Source organism: Hypanus sabinus, chromosome 18 (genome assembly GCF_030144855.1).
Source record: "Hypanus sabinus isolate sHypSab1 chromosome 18, sHypSab1.hap1, whole genome shotgun sequence".
NCBI lineage: Eukaryota > Metazoa > Chordata > Chondrichthyes > Myliobatiformes > Dasyatidae > Hypanus > Hypanus sabinus.
This window is the reverse complement of record NC_082723.1, coordinates 8,336,042-8,347,843: the sequence shown is the minus strand read 5'-3', so window position 1 is coordinate 8,347,843 and position 11,802 is coordinate 8,336,042.

The window sequence follows — 11,802 nt, the reverse complement described above, 5'->3', positions numbered from 1 at the left end:
TGAACTGTCTCCATAACTATGGGTTCGATGGCTCTTACCTGAAAAAGAACCTTGTAGCATTTGCTAGTGATGGGGTGAGCATAATGCATAGTGTCAAATCTGGTGTTGCTACAATTCTCAAGGTACATTACCTTGATGTGACAATTTGGCACTGTCTTAATCACTGATTAGGTCTTGTCGTAGGTGATTCAGTGAGAGACGTTCATGGAATAAAACATTTTCAATTATTTACGGACAAATTGTACTGTTTACAGTAGATTACCTCTGAACTGTCTGAATGTGCCTCTCAGAATCAGAATCAGGTTTATTATCACCGGCATGTATCATGAAATTTGTTAACTTTTCAGCAGCAGTTCATTGCAATGCATAATACAGAAGGAAAAAGAACACTGAAGGTGGAGGGAAAATATAACTAAATCAGTTACAGTATACGTATATCTGGGACACTTGCTCATGGTGATTTTTATAAATGACCTGAATAAGGTAGTGGAGGGATGAGTTAGTTTTTGTTGAGGTTTTTGTTGTTGTGGATAATGTTGAGGGCTGTCACAGGTTACAGCGGGATATAGATAAGATGCAAAATTGGGCTAAGAAGTGGGCAATGGAGTTCAACCTAGGTAAGTGTGATGTAATTAATTTGGGTAAGTCAAACATGATGGCAGAATATAGCGTTAAAGGTAAGACTTGGCAGAGTTGAGAATCAGAGAGATCTTGGGGTCTGAGTCAATAGGACACGCAAAGCTGCTACGCAGGTTGACACTACAGTTAAGGAGGCGTACGGTGCATTGACCTCCATGAATCCTAGGAGCCAAGTGGTAATGTTGCAGCTATATCGGACCCTTGTCATACCCCACTGTGCTCAGTTCTGGTCGTCTTACTACAGGAATGATGTGAAAACCTTAGAACGGGTGCAGAGGAAACTTACAACGATGTTGCCTGGATGGGTGAGCATGCCTTATGGGAATAGTTTTAGTGAACTCACACTGTTCTCCTTGGAGTGACAGAGGATGAGAGGTGACCTGACAGAAGTGCATATTATAATGTGTGGCATTGATCATGTGGATAGTGTGGTGAGCAAACCGAGCTTGAGATGGAGTTCAGAGTTGACTCCCCACCCCCCCCCCCGTGAAATATGCTGCTAATGAGAGAGAGAAGAAGAAGAGGGGGGAGGCATCCAGCACAGATGAGAGAGACAGAGGGACATGATTTAATATAATGGCTCCTTGGCTGAGTGTTTACCTTTGCTCCAAGGACACTTTTGCCTGCTCGTTAAGATTCTTGCCGAGACAGCAAGGCGGGACCAGTTTGATGGATGGCTGGTGCCCCGAAAGGGGAGATAAAAAGCAGGCCTGCTAAGATGCAGGTGGACACACCACGGGACACTGAAAAAGCATTGTGCATCCACGTGAAGGTGGGGGTTTCTGGAGGTTAGAATCGGGAAATTGATCAGTGACTCACAGTGTGTGAAAGTGCAATCGGTGGGGAACTGTTGTGTGTCCACCCTTGCCTGGGTGACAGGTACACCACTGAAGAACGGTCATACGTGATATGGTCATAGTCCGTGGTCACAACAGGAAGACAACGGACAGTTCGACAGCAATATCACCTCTCGCTTTGTCTCTCCAACGTTACACAAACAACTACCACGGCCTAAACTGAACTGAACTCTTCACCATCGTAAGACTATCCATTTACCTCTAGTCTTTGAAAAAGCTTGGTTTTGATTCCTATTTCCACACTTCTGCATATATCATTGCTAACCTGTTTCATATATGTGCATTTTTAGAGTATTGTATTGCTTAGTTTAATAATAAACACTATAGTTACAGTAATACCAGATTCCAATGTGCTTTCCATTTCTGCTGGTTCGGTAACCCGGTCACGGTGTACGTGACAATGGTCAGAGGCTTTTTCTCAGGGCTGAATTGGTTGCCACAAGAGGTCACAGGTTTAAGCTGCTGGGGAGTACGTACAGAGGAGATGTCAGGGAAAAGATTTTTACTCAGAGTGTGGTGAGTGCGTGGAATGGGCTGCCGACAACGGTGGTGGAGGCGGATATGATAGGGTCTTTTAAGAGACTTTTGGATAGGTACTTGGAGACATCAGAGAAAAAAAGAGAGAAAAAGTAGCTTAGAAAAATGGAGGGCTATGGGTAACATTAGTTATGTCTAATGTCGGGACAGGTTGGCACAACTTTGTGGGCCAAAGGGCATGAATTGTGCTGTAGGTTTTTTATGTTTCTATGAATAAATTAAAAAATTGTGCAAAAAGACAGAAATACTATATATTTTAAAAATGAGGTAGTGTTTAATGTTACGTATTCAGGCAACAATAAATACGAGTTAGGCAAGGGTTTATATAACAAATAACACGTTTTTTAAACAATGAAAACAAACCCCCCAAAAGTAAACAAACACTAACGTAATCGGAAATCAACTGCTGTGCGGCAGCTTAAACAGTTCTTAATGCTCACAGTCCATTTAAGGGAGAGACTTTTTAAGACGATTTAAATTCTCTTTCACGTCGTTTTGCTTCGATCCCCGACGTCGAACTTTTCCCACGAAGAATTTACGAAACGAAACGGCTTAAAAGCACTGACCTTTCCTTTATCACACTGTCCTCAATCGTTTCAGCTATCCCGCAGAGATTAACACGAGAACAGTCAACGAATTCCTTCCGAATAAGGATTAAACAAGGTCGAACGCCTTTCACCGTCGAAATAGATTCTCCTCGATATTTAACTCCCGAACTCCGATCTTCACTCTCCACTGATTCTCAACTAGCAGTATTGTAAAGAAACTGCTGGCAATGACCTTTTAAACTGTAGGCATTATATAAAACTTCATCCTTCAACTAAACTGCGTCATCACATTAAATCACGCAGCGGCATGAAGTCAACATGGCAAATCCAGCCACGAACTGCCCCTCATAACAGGGTGGGGTCTTCGTTTTATAACCTGTAAAAAAAACTGTCACGTGATCTCTACTGGCGGGAAAATGACACACCTCCACCATCACAAGACCATTACCTCAAGTCCAGTATAGTTTCAACCCCAGTCACGTGACAAGTGTACCACTGTCATGTGTCACGAGTACGTAACATTAGATGTTCAACGTCCGTTTAGCAATTGAATGGCAGAGGAGAAGAAAATGTTCCTTAATCACTGACTGTGTGCCTTCACTGTAACATTCAGAAAAGGGCAACCCCTGGGTACAGGGAGTCCTTAATAATGGACGCTGCCTTTCTGAGACATTTCTTATAATACTCTGGTAATCTTATAAATGTCTATCCAGTCTCACCCCAGCCGGCACAGCTCCGGAGAAAACAACACAATTTTGTCCAACCTCTCGTTATAGCGCATTCCCTCTACTCCAGGCAATATCCTGGTAAACCTCCTCTGCGCCCTCTCTAAAGCCCCGACATCCTTCCGAGAATGGGGCCGACCAGAACGGTATGAAACATTCCAGATGTGGTCTAACGAGTTTTATAAAGCTGCAACACAACTTCCCATCTTTTGAACACAATGAATCAGGTGATAAAAACAACCACACCATTTGCCTTCTTAACCACCCGATCAGTCTGTGCAGTCTCTTTCAGGGAGCGATGAACTTGGAGTCTGAGATCCCTCTGACCATCAAAACTGTTCAGGGTTTTGCATTTAACAGTGTACTGTCTCACACATTCGACCTACCGAGCTGCCAAGAAGATCATCACTAATCAAAGCTCACTGAGATTTCTCAGGTCCTGTTGAATTTATTGCCAAATGCACAAGTACGGGAGGGTACAGGTACAGAGAAACACTGACTTTTAGCAGAATCACAGGCAAGTACATTCAGATAACACACGGAATACAAATTATACAATTCTCTGTCAGTAACAATGTAGAAACATGTTTTACGTCACCCTGCTAATCAGAACAGAACAACAGGGGCTGAGCGGCGGCTCATCTCAAGACGGTTCTGTGTGAAGGTCTCACAACCCGGACCGACCCCGGCAGATTCTGTGAAGGAAGCGAGGCCAGGCTGCCAGTCCATTCCCTCCTCCTTCAGGTTTCACCGATCACCTTGTGCTTCTCTGTCTCTTCCTCACTCCCAACTTTTATTCTCAGGTGCTACCGAAGGGTTTCGGCCGGTAACGTCGACCGTACTCTTTTCCTAACTGCTGCCCGGCCGGTAACGTCGACCGTACTCTTTTCCTATCTGCTGCCCGGCCGGTAACGTCGACCGTACTCTTTTCCTATCTGCTGCCCGGCCGGCTGAGTTCCTCCAGCATTTTGTGCGCGTTGCTCGCATTTCCAGAATCTGCAGCTTTTCTCCTGTTTGAGTTCGGGAAAGTTAACTCACTCCCCACTGCCAGACCTCTCCGCTCGGGACCGGCTTCAATACCTACCGAAGAGAAATTGTTGGTGTTGCCCCGCAGAGAAAAATCCGTTTCTGGATCCCCGCCCTAGGGGGGAAGGCCCCCTCCCGATCCCGATCCCTTCGCCGACCCGCTTCCACAAAGGACTAAAAAACAACGGAGCCCATCCTGGCCTGAGCATGCGCGATTTGTTTAACGCTTCATCAGGCAGTTGGCGGGGTCTCAGAAACAAACCCACAGGAGCTGCGGATCCGCAGTGAAATAGTGGCACGTGACGTTCGGTCTCCCACGTGACCCGGAGACTCTGCTCCTCTTCTCACGCTGCCCAATCAATCGCCACATTTCCCATATCATTTCATTATTTCCCTATACTATTTTCATATGAATACCGGATACATATTCAGCTTTTTCCCTCCATATCTTCCCCGATCCCCTTCCTTCCACCGCCAGGTCACAGAGTTCTCGGAATAAGAGTTTCGATTTCCATCCCGGGCAGACACACAATTCAGACCCACACAGGAAATGTGCTGGTTTCATTTAAATCAGTCTATGTTTACAAACACTAATTTCTATTCACATTCCTCTGGCCTCGCTGGACAGGAACACTGAAACATCAAGTGAAAAACAGGTGGGCCATTCAGCCCCTCTGACCATCAACAAGATGACGGCTGCTCTCCCATCTCAGCCACACGTTCCTCCCCGATCCTCATTTCCTCGATCCCTTCGGTCTCCACACATATGCCATCCTCTGTTTTATGTGAGGACAGTCACCAAGTCTTCACCGCCCTCTGTGGTGGGGATTTACAGACATTCACAACCCGCTGAGTGGAGACATTTCCCCTCATCTCAGTCCCGGACAGTCCAACCACTTTTCCAGTGACTGGGATCCCTGGTGCAACCGGTAATCATGTTGTGCATTTCAATGTGTTCACCTCTGAGTCCTCGATTCTCTAAATGAAAGGGTTATCGCATTTGGTCTTTCTCCATATGATGACCCACCACTCTAGGGATCAGTCTGGTTAATCTTAATTGCACTCTGTATAGCAAATACTCTCTGAAAACTTTGCTAATCCTATACGGAATTAATTTCCATCTTCTGTCGACCCGTGTTTCGCCAAACACTCAACACCCACCCAAATCACTATTTCCAACCCCACTTCCCCCCTCAGCTAGATCCACCTCTCACTCCCCAGTTCTTGCCCAATCCACACCCCTCACCTCTTTTCTCTGAATATCTCCTGTTCACTCTCAGTCCAGAGGGAGGGTCTCCGCACAAAATGTTGATGGTTCATTTCCCACCACAGATGCTGCCCGACTAAGTTCCTCTGGCAGTTTGTTCTTTGGTCGTGTTAACCCGTGTTAGTATGGGGAGCGGGATTTTACACCGTATTCCAGGTACAGTCTCAACAAATCCCAATTATTTGTCACTTTGCCCGGACAATTGGCCCCGCTTGCAGGGAAGCAGTCTGCCGGTGTTTGCCCCTCAATGTGGTGAATCCCTCTGCTCACCACCACCGTGGGCTCCTCCGGTCCTCACCGGGACAAACATCCTGTCCGCCCCTCTCTCACCATCTTCATCCTTTCAATAAAATCCCCCTCTCCTCACTTTTTATGTCGTGATCCCTCCACGGGGAAGCGGCATCAAGCGATGGATCGTGTGGTCTACTACCTCCTCAGACGCTTCACAACCGCCCCCAACTTTCCTTGGATGGAAATAGATATAAATCAAAATCAAGTTTCTTTGAAATTTGTTCCGCTTTAACGTACAGTTCGAGCTGCAGCAGGAGATGGATCTGCGCCCGCTCGGCTGGTCCGCCTCCACTATTGGGTGTAACCAGTGATTGACATCACTTCGCACCAATGGGAATAGCGCAGCTCTGCGATCAATTCAATTCCTCGGTTGACTGTTCGGGGAGGGAGGCGTTGGCTCGTGCTTAATTGCTCAGCCGTTAAACCGAAACAGCTCGAGCACAGCAGCGCGTGTGACCGTGCTCGTGGCAGCAAATGCAGAAATGACGGGACCCTGCCTGACGTCAGGCGCGTGGGGGCTCCTGTGTGACGTCACGTGCGGGGGAGCGCTTCAATTGTAAAACACCTTTTGTTTCGTACGATTTGGAACAACAAAATTAAATTAGGGTTTCAGCTCTGAATCCGGCGTTGTGTGACGTAAAGTCCTGCGTCCATTTGTTGACTGAGTGAGCAGCGCGGTTTTGTCTCGACTGGAGGCTCCAGGCTCTCCTCAGTCCCGGTTTTAACTTTGCAACCGAGCCCCGGCTGTGGGATCAATTCCTTGTGGTTCTCTGAGGGGTTTGGGATGAAGGGACAGCTCTGACTGTGTGTGGGTAGATAGAGGTTATGAGTGGAGTGTGGGTCCGGGTCCCGAGACGAATTAAGTTGTTAACAAGGGGGGATCTGGTGCATTGGTTCAGACAGCTTAGCTCGCGTCTCCTTTCAGGAAACAACAATCATTTTAATGACTGTCTAATCTTGCTGCTAACAAGATTATGTGTTACAAAATTGTGTGTTACAGAGCCCCAGAATCTAGGAGAGACGTCATGGGCTGCGAGTGCAGATAAGGAACAATGTCACTGAATTGTACGTCAGAGAAGGTCACGGCTTTGTACAGCCTTTTATGAGATCTGCTGGCACATCGGGAGACTGAATGGGAAAGGTAATAGGGAAGGGGCTGAGGAGAGAGTTTACACATGTTCAGGGGTGGAGGGGTACAGGAGCTGTCTCATAGATCGTTTTGATTTTTTTTGTGTGTAATCTCACAGGTGGTGACTGAGGAAGAAATTATTGACGGAAGATACCCAGAGGCGAGTAGGTCAGACACAGAATCAGGAATTGAATTGAATTGACTTTATTTCTTACCTCCATGAAGAGTAAAAATCTTTACGTTATGTCTCCATCGAAATGTGCAACGTGCAATCATAGTAATTTATAATAGTTTATAATAAATAAAACCGGCAATGTAATATAGAGTACACTCAAATCAGTGTCAGTTCATCAGTCTGATGTCCTGGTGAAGAAGCTGTCCCACAGCCTGTTGGTCCTGCCTTTTATGTTGCGGTACCACTTCCTGGATGGTAGCAGCTGGAATAGTGACAGTGATGTATAAACAGTCGACTCAAGTGAGGAGTTTGTGTGGAGCTGCAGCTTCCCCGGAGGTGGACGAAAGAGAACAAACCAACAGGTGGGACCAGCTGTGGGAAGACATGGTTTGTCAGTTCTGATGATGAACTGAATGTACCAAAACATTCAGACAGAATCAGAAAACCATTCTGAGGGTATTTGCAATGTCAGAAGCCGGGGCAGAGGTTGTGTCTCCATCAGACCCTCAATGAGATGGTTCAAGTTACAATGTGCAGGGATGAAAGCACAGTGTTTGGGGGCCGGATTTAGTCACTGATTCTGTCACAGTGAGAGGATTAGTTTTGCTGTAAGGAAACAATATTAATGGAAGAAGACACGGGAACTTCATCAATTGCCGGTTGTTTAGCAGAAGTGACCAATCTATGTTACCTTGAGAGAAACAGATACTTGCAGTGGTGACAAAGGGGTGCAGTCCGGTTTATTTCAGGTTGGAGTTTTGTGTGGAGTTTTGAAATCAATCCCTTATGGTGCCACCATCGTTAATTTAATGTGTCCAGTAGAGGTTCACACAGCACCGAAACAGGCCTTTGGCCGGCCTGTTGTGACCATCCACTCACTGTCTACACTGGTCCTATTTATCACCACTTGGTTCATAGCAGACTGTATCTCGGCAGTTTCAATGCTCATCCACTTTGTAAATGTCGTGAAGGGACCTGCCTCCACCACCACCTCGGGCAGTGTGTTCCAGATTTCAACTACCCTCTGAGTGAGAAATCTCTTCCTCAGATCCCTCTAAACCTCTACATCCTCTGCTTAAATCTGTGCCCTCTGAGCTGAGACAACTGTGTCCCAGGATCGAGGCCAATATAGGCATCAGTGAGGCCTTTGCTAAGGTTTAGCATGGTAAGTTGCTGTGGAAAGTCAGATCACATGGTATCCAGGAAGAGCTGAATGCACAGTTGGCTTGATGGTAGGAAGCAGAGAGTGATGGTGGGAGTCTGTTTATTGGACTCGAGGCCCAGCCTAGTGGGGTTCCCCAGGGTTACACCCATTGCTTTCATTATTCATTGATATTTAATTATATTTGCATTTGCACAGTTTGTTGAATTCTATGCTCTACTTGATCTTTCATTGTGTCACCCTGTTACTATTCTATAGATTTGGCAAGTGCTTCTGTAGGAAAAAGAATCTCAGGGTCGTATGTGGTGACAAATGTGTACTCTGATAATAACATTTATTTTGAACTTTGAACATTGCTACTTGTCATCTAACTCAAAAATTAGGTTGAGAACGTACAGGGAATGGATAGTAGGTTTACAGCCAGTAAGTTCAAACAATTAGTTTTTCTGAAAGATATTAAGTATAAATTCTCAGCTCTGTTTCCCTCTCCGCACTGACATTGGACATAAGTTCAGGGTGAAAGTGAATTATTTTCGGGGAAGCTGAAGCGGAATTCTTCACTCACAGTTTGGTGGGAGCGGAATGAGCTGCCAGTGGAAGGGTTGGATGTGGGTTTGATTTACACACAAAAGTGAAATTTGAGTGAGGACATGGATGGAAGGTGTATGGAGGATTTGGGGCAGGTAATTGGAACCAGGCAGTAACAAGAACAGGTCAGCATTGACTAGAAGGGCCGAATGACCTGTTTCGGTACTGCTGGGCTCTGTGACTCTTATAGTATTCTGATCTGTAAGATCCACTGTCAGTGTTTTGCTGCTAATGACTGAAACCAGAAATTTACACAAACGAATTGAAAGACACATAGCTGGCTACAGAAAGCACTTAAACAGTATGATACACGCTAAAGTGGGTGTTACTAAGTACTGACCATGCAGGGTGCCCAAACATTTGCTTCTGGCCCTTTTCCTATTTTGTTATTTTGAAATTGTAAAAGATGGAAATTAAGAAAAAAACAATCTTGCTTAAACCATTAACTTCTTTAACTTTATGCCTTTTGGAAATCAGTTCCTCTTTTACTCACTTAACTATTCACAGTAACAGAAATTTTGACCGGTGTGCCCAAACTTCTGCATGCCAGTGTATATATCCTGTGCCTTCCAAATTAATTCCAGAAATTCCAGCCATTGCTGTTCTGTTTTCATCCTTGCCTGTGTTCTTCCCAAATCAATTTTGACCATTTTTTCTCTCCAGTCTCTCTAAATCTCTTTATATCCACATCTGACTTTAACTTCTCCTTCTCTTATGTCAGGGTGAATTTGATCACATTAAGATCACTTGCCCTTAAGTGTTCTTTGAACTTAAGTGACCTAATCATTTCCGGATCATTACAGCGCCCAATCCAGAATAGCTGACCCCAAGTGGGTTCAACCACGAGCTGTTCTAAATAAGCATCTCTTGAGACCAACACCATCCTAATTTTCCTAATCAACTGCGTGACTGTCCCCCATGACTACTGTAACATTGCCCTTTTGGCACACATTTTCTATCTCCCATTGTAACTTGTGGACCACATACTTACTACTGTTTGGAGGTCTCTATACAATTCCCATCAGGGATTTTTTATTACATTTGCAGTTCCTTTACTCTCTCCACAGATTATACACCTGCCAACAATATGCCACCTCTTTCTAATGATTTTATTTAATATTTTACAAACACAGCCAGACTACCCCACTACCAGCTTGTTCTTTCAAGAAACATATAATTATCTGTGAAAAAAGAGGACCCACCGATGCTAGAAATCTAGAGAACTACACACAAAGTCTTTAAGGAGCTCAGCATGTCAGGCAGCATCTGTGGATGGGAATCGACATTTCGGGCCAAGACTCTTTATCGAGACTCTTGATACCCATGTAGCTGGAATTTCAACAAGCAAATAGTGCGAAATAGGGAAAGCCTTTGACAGAATTTAGTTTAAGACTTAAAAATGCTGCCAAAAAAGAGCTCAATAGTTAACAAATACAACAAAGGCAATAAACACTTTCATCAATACCAACATTGACATATTTTAATAAAAATATCTTGGTCCAATTTTAATCAGTATAATTTACAAAGATAAATAAGAACTTTAGAATAGTCTATTCACACTCAGACACGAGTGAATCTGCAAATGCAGGAAATAAAATAAAAACACAAAATGTGGCAGAACTCAACAGGCCAGACAGCATCTATGGGAGGAGGTAGTGACAATGTTTCGGGCTGAAACCCTTCATCAGGAGTGACACATTTGGATTAACACTACCTTGGACACAAGGAGGAAGAGGAACAACACACATTTAAAAAAATCAGACAACAGTCAGATAAAACTTCTAAGTATATATTTTCATCAAAAATGAACAGGATTCAGCACTCCATATGTGTATATGCAATTGCGATAAGAAATACAGACCAGAAAACTTAAAAGAGAGGCCGAATCGGAAAAATAAATCACCACTCTGGAAGAAAGCATTAACCACTCGAATGAGTATGACCCTCCATGGGAGACATCCCAATGATCTGAGCAGACGAGATGGTGACAAGGAAGCATTGAGCACCTGACTGAGAGTTGGAGACCTCTTCCCAGAAACAGAGGGGTCCCTTGTAGAAATACAGGCCAAAGTAGTTAACAAAAGAAAGAAAAACAATCAAAAATACATTAAATACAACAAACAAGGCAATAAGTACAGAAAGTGCCAGGAGAAACCAGACACAATGCAACACATTCCAGGATCCTGCAGCAGTTTAACTCAATCTGATTACTTACGAAGCTACAAACAAGTGGCAAATATCATTCACCAAAATCTTGCTTTAAAATACCAACTCATGAATGCCCTCCATCACTTCATAAAGGCACCATAAATCCTAGCCTGATGCAGTTTTATCGTCAAAATCTTACAGATTATATGATAATCAATACATTATTTCACATAGGACAATCCATAATAAACATCCAGATATAACATTACAAGATAAACAAGCAGGAACAACTGTTTCAATAGATAAAACCATTCCCAACACGCATGTTCTTCAACCCGTAGAGCACCTCACCACAAGTGCGCCATCAGTCAGACAAACAAAAGATTTTCTCTGTCAATCAGCTTCCAAATGTTTCCACTGTGTCATTTGTAGCCACGTCCCGCTGCTGAGTCCCTTCTCCTCATCATACGTTCTTCTCCCGACCATCCTCCAGTACACCAAACTCTGCCCTGTGCGGACCCGCCTCCGGTTTCTGACCTTGCTCAGTTGAACATCCAATTAATGGTTTCCATTCTGATTTCAGTCTTTAGAGGACAGTGGTGTTTTATAACAACCCTGTAGAAGCAGGGAAAATAATCCATAATGTGGAATAAGCCCTGAATAAGGAGGTTAACTAGCAATGTCATTCTCTATCAGCGCAGAGATTTGAG